We start from the raw sequence: 12,770 nt of genomic DNA on the forward strand, positions 1-12,770 counted from the left end.
CCCTTCTCCTTCATAGACAAAATCAGCTATGTTCCATTATGCAGTTATGTTGGACGTTACAGATTTTGAAAGATGGCTGCTTTCCATTGAAATACATTAACAGTAATGGCCTGTATGCTGCTTTTAATTTATACACGGAACAACAGATAATTGCTAAAAGGGAAACAAGTTTAACAATGCTTCATATAGAAAAGTTAGAAAAGCTGCCTTTAACGGTTGCAGAAAGTCCATCAACAGTATGCTCGTACATGGCAGTATGAATCTGCCCATTACCATCTTTCGGTTTACGAAATGCTTGAAACATCTTGCTGTGGGCAGATATGAGCGACTAGGAGATAGCAATATAAAAGAAGAGTGGGAGTTGCCTTTTGAATACAAGTGTTTGAATGGCGAAACAGAGGTCCTTCTCAGTAGTAGCGAATGCGAGACTCCTGTTACTCATTCAATGATTTGCAAACAGGTGTCCCTTCATGGCCTTTCCAATGGGGGAGTCTCAAACTTGACCTGTTTTCTAAAAGGTACTCCCGTCCCTTTGATTAGTTCAGCATTTCATATACTGTTGGATGGAGGGTATGTGGTCCTGAACGAACAGAGCTGTTGCGGAATGAAACCATGAATTGCCAAGGGATATTCTATTCCTCCCACACACAAGATAAAAGTAGCTGAAATGTGGCCTCACATTGATACTGCTAATGTAAATTATGACAAGCTGAGCAGACTAAAGGCGCTACTGTTCCAGGATCAAGTTGCATTGACAGCAAGATCATCAGCCAAGATACAATCCCATTTAAATACCAACTTCCCCAAACACTTAGGAGAGATGGTTTCCAGAATACTTAATGCCTCAAGCATCGCAGTGATTGTGTATTTCTTTAAGGCTGCTGGGTCTGGATTTGTTTCCATCTTCCAGACTGTCTTCAGAGTCATTCCATCAGCAATCCATTTGCTCTTTTCTGGTGTAATTGGCGGCATTCCGGTGACTTTGGCATTGAAAGGCGGAATACTGCTGTTGCTGTTATGGTTAGCAGAGGTTGTGCCTTCTCAGCTAAGCGGAGTGACGGAGCTACTACAACTAGCCCAGCTGTGCCGTGATTGCATGGTACAATTTTTGGTGCTGGAAGAATTGGAGCATGATTGGTCATTGTCATTCTGTCTTCCATTGCACCTGGTGCCTCTTTGAGTGTCTGCCTTCGGTGTGCCTTGCTGTTCCACCGGTGTCTCCTGGGGACCAAGAGATGTTGGTGTTCCTAATGAGGGTTAATTTACAGTCGTGTCTCATTTGACTGAGGCTGATTCGCAAGGCCACCTACGGGTCACCCCTTGTCAAATATCTAGCTTCTTTCGGCACCACGGATGGATCTACCTTCGGGGATGATTGTCAAAGTCACCAGATCCTCGGGGTCTGTGCACGTTCCCAACACTTCCACCATAAAACAGCTCCAATACTCTGATTAGATTTATCACAGAGTCTAAGAGAGTCCAAGTGGGGAAAAGGGGATTAGGACTGGAACAGCTGGGAAGGAGACCTGTAGGAAACAAAAGGTTAAAACACAACATAAAAATTACATCTCATGAATTCAGTACCATGCTACAACTCTAAGCTACGTCTTTTTTTCCGCAAAACATGAACAACCCTAGAAAAGTCCTAAAACTGACTAGGCTTTAGATGACCGAATACCTGAGGAGGAAACAGGAAAAGTTAAATAGGACTTTCAGATTCGAGTACTTTCTTTAGCATGAGAATCAGGAAACACTGAGCAATTTCTAAACAACCATATGAATCTCCTTTTAAGAATACATATCAGGAACATACAGCATTACATCTAGAATTCTGGTATTGTTGTGTTCATCTCAGAAAAAACATTGGGAAGTGAATTGCGCACATTGCAGATTTTTATATGAGTATTAAACACCATAAAGGATTGTGCACCATGAAATCACACAACGTAGATTCAAGGAATAAATCACGCAACGTGTCACAATGAACAACATGAAAAGCACTCAGGGAAAGAATTGCGCGTCTTGTCGATTCAAATGCCACCATGCAAATGCTAAGAAATGGTAGCGCACAATGAATAACATGAAAAAATACTCAAGGAAAGAATCGCACGTGTTCCCGATTCGAATGCCACCATGTAAATGCCAGAAAATGGTAGCGCGCAATGAACAACAAAGTTAAATGCTCATGAAACGAGTTGCACGTCTTGCCAACTCGTAAAACATCATGTAAATGTCAAGAAATATCAGCACGCAATGAACAACCATGTAATAACGAAGTCAAATCTTTATGGAATAAATTGTGCGTCCTCCCTATTTGCAAACCACCATACAAATGTCAAAAAATGGCAGCGCACAAGTAATATGTTATTCATTTAAGAAATAAAATCAAGAATACGAAAATTCGTAAATTGGGAAATGTCCAAACACCGTCTTACCGCCTGGAAACAGTGATCACCAATGAGAGATGAGTGCAGAAGACTGGAAAATCCAAATAGGCCGCCGGGACAGGAGCTCAGGAAGAAGCTGCTGCTCTGCACCGGGACCTCTGAATAGTAAGCACTGGGATTTGGGCTGACTCTCTTTTATAGAGTCTTGGCCCCGCCTAGAACCACGCCCAGGCATGTTGCAGGGAAAGTCTCTGAAAGGCCCTGGAAAGGGACCACACCCTGCCACACCCTAACTCACTCTGAATGTATGCAGCAATACATTGCAAATGTACATTATTTATAAGCACCTTAAAAATGAATCTTTTGGATGGAATTCTGCAATGCAAAAGGTTAAACAATAACATATCATCATAATGCATAAATTACATTATCTTGCGAGTGTTGGGTTTTTGCATTCTAGATGCCCGTAGAGCGCGCACTGTCCTGGTGTTGACAGAACTCCCCTCTCCCAGGCGTGCTCTAGGGCCTGGTTTATCTGGATTGAGATGATGAAAGCGTCTCACAAGTACTGGAGCATGAACATCAGATGCGGAAACCCATGAATTACTTTCAGGGCCATAACCTTTCCATGAGATTTAGGCCCATATTTATACTTTTTGACGCAAAACTGCGGCAACGCAGTTTTGCGTCAAAAAAATTAGCGCTGGCTAACGCCATTCTGAAGTGCCATGCGGGCGCCGTCTGGTGTGCGTTAAAAAAAACGACGTACACCAGGCAGCGCCGGCGTAGGGGGATATGGGGCTTGGGCGTCAAGAAATGGGGCAAGTCAGGTTGAGGCAATTTTTTCGCCTCAACCCGATTTGCGCCATTTGTTTTCGACTCCCAACCCCCATAGAAATGACTCCTGTCTTAGCAAAGACAGGAGTCATGCCCCATTGCCCAATGGCCATGCCCAGGGGACTTCTGTCCCTTGGGCATGGTCATTGGGCATAGTGGCATGTAGGGGGGCACAAATCAGGCCCCCCTATGCCACACTAAAAAAAAAAAATAGACTTACCTGAACTTACCTTAATGTCCCTGGGATGGGTCCCTCCAGCCTTGGGTGTCCTCCTGGGGTGGGCAAGGGTGACAGGGGGTGTCCCTGGGGGCATGGGAGGGCACCTCTCGGCTCCTTCAGAGCCCACAGGTCCCTTAACGCCTGCCTTTTGCAGGCGCTAAAAAATGGCACAAAAGCGGCCGTACGTGATTTTTTTTAACCCGCCCACTCCCGGGCGTGATTTTTGCCCGGCAGTATAAATCCGACACACATGCCTCGGAGTCGATTTTTTAGACGGGAACGCCTACCTTGCATATAATTAACGCAAAGTAGGTGTCCACGCTAAAAAATGCCGCTAACTCCATGGACTTTGGCGCTAGACGCGTCTAACGCCAAAGTATAAATATGGAGTTAGTTTTGCGTCGAAATTGCGTTAAAATAAACGACGCAATTCCGGCACAAACGGAGTATAAATATGCCCCTAAGTACCATAGGTTACGCCCTCTCAGTTTAGAGTCCAACACTTTTTTGACTTCATATTCTTCTTTCCCCTGTACTAGAACAGGGGCTGGATGAGGGTGGACCTTTTGGACTGCCCTTTTTAAGAGGGAAGTATGGAACACTGGATGAATCCGTAATGATTTTGGCAATTGTAGTTTATAGGTCACAGGATTGATTTGCTGAAGAACAATGTAAGGACCTATAAATTTGGGGTTGAACATGTGCTACTTCTTGAAGTCTATATGTTTTGTGGAAAGCCACACTTTGTCACCAGGTCGATACTGCGGTCCCTCCCAATGTTTCTTGTCATAATGCTTTTTTGTATTTTTTTTTTGCTTTTTCTAAATGTTGTTGAATCGATTTCTGAGTTTGATTCAAATGTTGAATGATTTCTGACACAGCTGGAGTGAGAGAACTTTCTTGAGGAATTGTGATGGGCAAGGTGTCAGGATGATAGCCAAACAAACCAAAGAAGGGTGTAACGCCAGTAGAAGTGTGGAAGGAGTTGTTGTAGGCTAACTCGGCTAACCAAAGCATTGATGTCCATGAATTTAGTGCTTTTTCAGTGTAAGCACGTAGGTATTGCTTCAAAGTCTGATTTAGGGGGTCATTCTGACCCTGGCGGTAAATACCGCCAGGGCGGAGGTTGGCGGTAGCACCGCCAACAGGCTGGCGGTGCACCGCCGGGCATTCTGACCGCGGCGGTACAGCCGCGGCCAGAAGAGGAAAGCCGGCTGTGTGCCGCCGACTTTCCGCTGCCCATGGGAATCCACCATGGCGGCGCAGCTTGCTGCGCCGCCATGGGGATTCTGACACCGCATACCGCCATCCTGTTCCTGGCGGTTCGCCCGCCAGGAACAGGATGGCGGTATGGGGTGCCGTGGGGCCCCTGGGGGCCCCTGCAGTGCCCATGCCAATGGCATGGGCACTGCAGGGGTCCCCGTAAGAGGGCCCCACAAAGAATTTCAGTGTCTGCTCTGCAGACACTGAAATTCGCGACTGGTGCAACTGCACCCTTCGCACCTTCCCACTCCGCCGGGTCCATTCTGAGCCGGCGTCCTCGTGGGAAGGGTGTTTCCCGCTGGGCTGGTGGGCGGACTTTCGGCAGTCGCCCGCCAGCCCAGTGGGAAACCCAGAATGACCGCCATGGTCTTTTGACCGCGGTACGGTCTTCTGGCGGTTCCCGCTTGACGGGCGGCTACCGCCTCCCGCCAAGCTTAGAATCACCCCCTTAGTCTCTCCGTTTGACCATCTGTTTGAGGATGGTGGCAAGTAGATAGGGTAGATGTCACTTGGAGTGTTTTACACCATGTCTTCCAGAAGTTGGAGGCAAATTGCGATCCCCGATCGGAGAGGATCACTTTTGGCAGTCCATGATAACGAACCACTCTATTCAGTAAGATAGTTGCCAGTTCACTAGAGGTGGGTAATTTCTTACAGGCAATGAAATGTCCATATTTCGTGAGACTATCTACTACCACCAGAATTACTGAATGCTGTTGAACCACTGGCAGACGTGTGTCGTAGTTTGGACGCTTGCTCTGAGCAAGACTGCTGGTCTCAGGATGACAGTACTTTCGTTCGTAGGTGACTAAGTCTCTTCCTACAACTATTTGTAACTGTTGTCCAAACCTTAACGGCTTACTAGCAGTACCTCACCGAAAACACAATAGTAAAAGGTGATTTGTAGCAGTCGCTTACGCATGGACTCAAAATACAATATCTCAGGGTTGTCGTGGTTAAACGGAAATTACCCTTTTCTCACAGATTTATAATGTCTCATACAAACAAAGGCAATAACACAGGTGCAGTAAAGTTATAATAGTTTTTATTCAACATAACTGCAATTTGTGACAAGTTGCATGTACTGCAATGATTAGGATAATGAATATACCAAGCAACAGTATTGTAAAGAGGAGAGTCATTGTTATAAAGACCCCCACCATTATGCAATATAAGATAAAAATATATGTATATGTAAAAGATGGAATAAACCCTAATACCCTAAGGAGAGTAGGTCTAACCTCCTACCTAAAAAGGAAGAGCTGGGTTTGTTAAACCTAATCTGCCAAAACCGTGTCCATGAGAGGAGCCCCCAACCCTTGTTACCTTGGAATGAGGTCTCTATCTCAGACTCCGCAGGGACACGAAGACTGGATCAGTGTCAAGATGACTGCAGCATCGGTATCAGCGATGGTGGCGATGCCCTCTGGTCGGAATCCCTCTGATTATCTGTCTAAAAGTGTGTTGTATTTATACAGATCTACAAGGTCCCCTGTCATAAGTGTTATTCATAACAATAGATAACAGGCATGCTTGGGACGGCAATTAATAACAACAATCCCTCGAAAGTATAGAGAGGGAAAATCCCTAAGTGTGAATGCCTACTGTATGTTTGTCTTTCGTGCTTGAACTTGACGCCTTGGCGCAGTGACACTGATAATAGAACCCATAACAAGTGGCCTAACTATAAACAAGGCTGCCATTTTAAAGGAAATAAATAATTAAATGGACTAAGCCAGAGCAAGCTAAGTAGGTTAAAAGTCACTGGGTGACGGGGGCACGAGTTTACAAGCCTACGGCTAAGCTAACTCCTGTTAACCGGTTAAAACAAGCTAGGATTCACTACACCTGAAATAAAGTCTAAAGAGATGTGTTCCCACGGACGACTTGGGGTTGGGAGTGGGTGTAACAACCCTTTCGGTTTTGAATGACTTATTTTAGTGCGAGCACAGACTTCGCAGTTGTTTACCATTGTTTTTACATCCTTTGTTAAGGTAGGCCACCAAAAATAGCGTTGGATTAATTCAAGAGTTTTAGGAGTACCAGGGTGACCTGCTGTAGGGATAACATGCAACCAATGAAACACTATCTTGTGAAGTTTGGTAGTGGGCACGAACAAACGAGCATCGTGAGAGGGTAATCCTTGCTTGATTGATCTTTTCGGATCTGTTTGGGCCCACGCCTGCCATTTTTCAACAGTGAATGAATTGCGGATGTCTTCAAAGAAATCTTCTGTTTTTATGATACATAGGACCTTGTCAGGAGCAATGATAGCTCTGGAGGTTTGGACTGCAGGCAATGTGGTAGACTCTTGGCGGGACAAGGCGTCAGCTTTGCGATTATCTTTACCAGGCCGGAAGGTTACCAAAAAATCAAACTCGGCAAAAAACAGCATCCAGCGTAATTGCAGAGGAGTCAAAAGTCTGGCAGAACTCATGAATTGAAGATTGCGATGATCAGTATATACTGTGACAGTATATTTAGCTCCCAACAAATGATGTCTCCACTCTTTAAAGGCGTCACAAATCGCCAGAAGCTCTTTTTCAGCAATGAAATAGTTTTGTTCGGCTTCGTTCAACTTTCGAGACATGTAAGCTACAGGATGAAGCTGACCAGTGTCTTTGTTTCGTTGTGACAAGACTGCTCCTATCGCCACATCTGAAGCATCAGCTTCCACTATGAAAGGTCGATCCGCATCTGGATGAGTCAAGACTGGGGCAGTGGAGAAAGCTTCTTTCAACATTGAAAAGGCTTGGTCTGCTTCTGGGGACCATACAAATTGTTCTTTCTTTCTTAATAACTTAGTAATTGGAGCCACTGTCTGGGAGAAATGATTGATGAACCTCCGGTAAAAATTTTCAAAGCCCAGGAAACATTGTACATCACGAACAGTCTTTGGGATGGGCCATTCAGATACGGCTTTTACTTTCCTTTCTGCCATCACCATACCTTGAGGGGTAAGGATAACCCCTAAAAACTCAACTCTGGTAACATGAAACTCACACTTGGTTAGCTTGCAATATAAATGGTGTTTACGAAGGGCTGCCAAAATTTTCTTGACATGTTGAACATGTTCATTCTCATTGTCTGAGTAGATCAAAATGTCATCAATGTAAACTATGGCAAAGATATCGAGGTACTCTCTAAGAACATCATTTAAGAAAAATTGAAATGCTGCTGGAGCATTGCACAGACCAAAAGGCATGACGGTGTATTAAAAAAGGCCATATCTTGTTTTGAATGCAGTTTTCCATTCGTCACCCTCTCTCATTCTGACCAAATGGTAAGCACCTCGAAGATCAAGCTTTGTGTAGATTTTTGCTTTCCTTACTTGTTCCAGTAAGACCGGAATTAGAGGCAAAGGATATTTGTTCTTGATGGTGATTTTATTCAAGCCCCTATAGTCGATACATGTTCGAAGCTCTCCGTTCGCTTTTGGAACAAAAAACAAAGGAGAAGCTGTGGGAGACTTAGAGGGGCGGATGAAACCATTCTCTAAGAATTGATCCAAGTATTTTCGTAAATGTTGATTTTCATGTTCTGACAGGGCATACACACGACAGTTGGGAAGCATCCCCCCTGGGACTAGATCAATTTGACAGTCATAAGATCTATGAGGAGGTAAGTTCTCTGCTTCCTTCTCATCAAATACATCTTCATAAGACGAATACTGTTTGGGCAACTGAACTTCTTTCTCTGCGGCGGTAGCTATGTAAGAATGGCGAACTTCCGATTCTTGAGTCCTTTGGAGACAATGTTCTTTACATAGCACTGATGAGAACACGATCTTTCGTTCTGCCCAATTAATCTCCGGATTGTGATGAGTTAACCATGGCAAGCCAAGGATGATCCCATACTGGGGAGCATGGATCACGTCAAGGATGAGTTCCTCTTTATGTTTCTTTCTTTGATTTTTACCTTCACAAATTATTGTCAAGGGGACAGTCTGAAGAGTTATCGGACCTCCAGTCAAGAGTTTTCCATCAACTGCCTGGATGGTTTCTGGGGTCTTCTTTTCAATACATGGGATCCCCCATGCACGAACCAATTGGGCGTCAACAAAGTTTCCGCTAGCCCCAGAGTCGACTAGAGCCTTCTTGAAATAGGTCTTTTTCTTGACCTGAACTCTTATTCCCAATTTTAGATGTTTGGATTGTGAAGGATCCATGGTGACACCCAAGAGCAACCCTTCTCTGCAACTTGGGTGCTTTAGATTTTCTGACTCGACTGATGCATTGGTTGCAACTTTCTGAACTGGGTCTCGCTTGCTCTTTGTTTTGATTGGACAATCTTTGTCGAAATGACCTTTCCGCCCACAATAGAGACATTGCCCATTTTTTCTGCGTAGGTCCTTTTCATCTTTGGTCAAAGGTCTCCTGATGGTTCCAATTTCCATCGGTTCCGGCGTTCTTTCTCTCGGAGTTCTTGAGTCTTTGTTATCATGAGCATGCCAAGAATGTTTTTCAGTCTTTTTACGCGTTCCTTTTCGTTCATTTAAACGATGATCAAGACAAGGTTTATTAAATCTTGACAGTTTGCAGGTTGTGGGTCGATTTGCGCTAAGATGTCTTTTAGCTCCTCTTTGAGTCCCCTGTAAAACAAGGCCGCTTGTTTTTCTTCAGGCCAGGATGTCTCAGCGACCAGCCGATTAAAGTTGGCTAAATATGACACTAAGGCGGTCATTCTGACGGCGGCGGGCGGCGGCGCCGCCCGCCATGCGGTCACCGCCAAATGGCCGCTCCGCGGTCAGGAGACCACGGATTCCATTCTGGCTTTCCCGCTGGGCCGGCGGGCGACCGCCAAAAGGCCGCCCGCCGGCCCAGCGGGAAAGACCCTGCAACAAGGAAGCCGGCTCCGAATGGAGCCGGCGGAGTTGCAGGGGTGCGACGGGTGCAGTGGCACCCGTCGCGATTTTCACTGTCTGCAAAGCAGACAGTGAAAATCTTTATGGGGCCCTGTTAGGGGGCCCCACGACACCCGTTCCCGCCATCCCGGTTCTGGCGGTGAAAACCGCCAGAAACAGGCTGGCGGGAAGGGGGTCGGAATCCCCATGGCGGCGCTGCAAGCAGCGCCGCCATGGAGGATTCCCTGGGCCAGGGGAAAACCGCCGGGAAACCGCTGGTTCCCCTTTTCTGACCGCGGCTTTACCGCCGTGGTCAGAATAGCCCTGGAAGCACCGCCAGCCTGTTGGCGGTGCTTCCGCTGCCCTCCGCCCTGGCGGTCAGAGACCGCCAGGGTTGGAATGAGGGCCTAAGTCCTGATTCCCTTGGCGTAAGTCTAATAATTCACGATCTGCTGACTGTGTTACAGTTCTACGATCGAAAACTCTCTCAAATTCACGAACAAAATTTTTCCAGTTGTACAACAGGGGACTATTTTTACGCACAAGAGGAATAGCCCAGGTAGCTGCATCTCCAGACAGATATGACAACAAGAAAGCTACTTTAGACTGGGCATCGGGGAAAGTATGTGGTCTGCAGGTGAAGTGAAGTTCCACTTGAACCAGAAAAGATTGCGCTTTCAAGGGATCACCTGAGAAGCATTCTGGGGGAGCTAGAGGAATGGCTGAAGTAACATTGAGGGAAATGTTAGTCGGATTACCTCCAGAAGTCTGAGAAGAAGTACCTGGCCAAGACACACCTGTGGGACTTTGTTCTTTCTTCTCAACCTTATTCTGTAACTGACTCACCCTCTCAGCTAGACTATTTGTCAAATCCTTTGATGATACCACTTCTGACTGGAGCTGGGTGATAGCCTTGACTAGCTCGTCCAGTGTGGCCATGCTGAGAACATACACAAACCAGGAGGATAATAATTTGTGAGCTCACTATTCTGTCAGAGTCACCAGATCCTCGGGGTCTGTGCACGTTCCCAACACTTCCACCACAAGACAGCTCCAATACTCTGATTAGATTTATCACAGAGTCTAAGAGAGTCCAAGTGGGGAAAAGAGGATTAGGACGGGAACAGCTGGGAAGGAGACCTGTAGGAAACAAAAGGTTAAAACACAACATCAAAATTACATCTCATGAATTCAGTACCATGCTACAACTCTAAGCTTCGTCTTTTCCAAAAAACATGAACAACCCTAGAATAGTCCTAAAACTGACTAGGCTTTAGATGACCGAATACCTGAGGAGGAAACAGGAAAAGTTAAATAGGACTTTCAGATTCGAGTACTTTCTTTAGCATGAGAATCAGGAAACACTCTGAGCAATTTCTAAACAACCATATGAATCTCCTTTTAAGAATACATATCAGGAACACACAGCATTACATCTAGAATTCTGGTATTGTTGTGTTCATCTCAGAAAAAACATTGGGAAGTGAATTGCGCACATTGCAGATTTTTATATGAGTATTAAACACCATAAAGGATTGTGCACCATGAAATCACACAACGTAGATTCAAGGAATAAATCATGCAACGTGTCAACTTGAAATGCTACCAAGAAAATGTCTTAGAATAGTAGCGCACAGTAATTTACATTATTTATACACGAGGAAAGAATTGCGCGTCTTGCCGATTCAAATGCCACCATACAAATATCAAGAAATGGTAGCGCACAACGAACAACATGAAAAGCACTCAGGGAAAGAATCGCGCGTCTTGTCGATTCAAATGCCACCATGCAAATGCCAAGAAATGGTAGCGCACAATGAATAACATGAAAAAACACTCAAGGAAAGAATCGCATGTGTCGCCGATTCGAATGCCACCATGTAAATGCCAGAAAATGGTAGCGCGCAATGAACAACAAAGTTGAATGCTCATGAAACGAGTTGCACGTCTTGCCAACTCGTAAAACATCATGTAAATGTCAAGAAATATCAGCGTGCAATGAACAACCATGTAATAACGAAGTCAAATCTTTATGGAATAAATTGTGCGTCCTCCCTATTTGCAAACCACCATACAAATGTCAAAAAATGGCAGCGCACAAGTAATCTGTTATTCATTTAAGAAATAAAATCAAGAATACGAAAATTCTCAATTACGGTGTTGGGAAATGTCCAAACACCATTTTACCGCCTGGAAACAGTGATCACCAATGAGAGATGAGTGCAGAAGACTGGAAAATCCAAATAGGCCGCCGGGACAGGAGCTCAGGAAGAAGCTGCTGCTCTGCACTGGGACCTCTGAATAGTGAGCACTGGGATTTGGGCTGACTCTCTTTTATAGAGTCTTGGCCCCGCCTAGAACCACGCCCAGGCATGTTGCAGGGAAAGTCTCTGAAAGGCCCTGGAAAGGGACCACACTTTGCCACACCCTAACTCACTCTGAATGTCTGCAGCAATACATTGCAAATGTACATTATTTATAAGCACCTTAAAAATGAATCTTTTGGATGGAATTCTGCAATGCAAAAGGTTAAACAATAACATATCATCACAATGCATAAATTACATTATCTTGCGAGTGTTGGGTTTTTGCATTCTAGATGCCCGTACAGCTCGCACTGTCCTGGTGTTGACAATGATCCTGCGCTTCAGGCTGCTGTGCACTTCTGCTCCATGGACCCACCTGCCAAACATGTCAACGATCTGACATCTGACGATGTGGAGTCATTCCTGGATGTGCTTCCGTTTGATGGCTTCAGAGACAGATTTGACCATTGGCTTATTCTATAGTTAAAAGTTATGCTGCAGTAACTTTGGCCCACTGTGCTTGTCATGGTCTACATTTTCTTATCTCTTTGTATGTTTTTAGTTGTTTTAACTAGTTTTTTATAAGGTTTTAACTTGTTTTTAGCTCAGAGCATTTTAGTCTGGACTCATTCATCTTCTCTGGTGTCATAACTTTATCGTCGTCCTTGTTCCAGCTCTGAGGAAGGTGTAGTGGATCCTATTTCGTTTTAATGGAATCAGGAGTTTAGCTTAGCCTTCTGGCTTGAAGGCCTGTGCCCCCACGAACAAGTGACTTTTAACCTACTTAGCCTGCTCCTTCTTAGCCAATTTATTTAATTATTTCTTTCAAAATGGCTGCTATGTTTATAGTTAGAGAAATGTTTTGATTTTATGTTATCAGTGCCACTTGCAAAAGCGTCACTATCAGCGTCAAA

Source organism: Pleurodeles waltl, chromosome 7 (assembly GCF_031143425.1).
Source record: "Pleurodeles waltl isolate 20211129_DDA chromosome 7, aPleWal1.hap1.20221129, whole genome shotgun sequence".
Taxonomy (NCBI): domain Eukaryota; kingdom Metazoa; phylum Chordata; class Amphibia; order Caudata; family Salamandridae; genus Pleurodeles; species Pleurodeles waltl.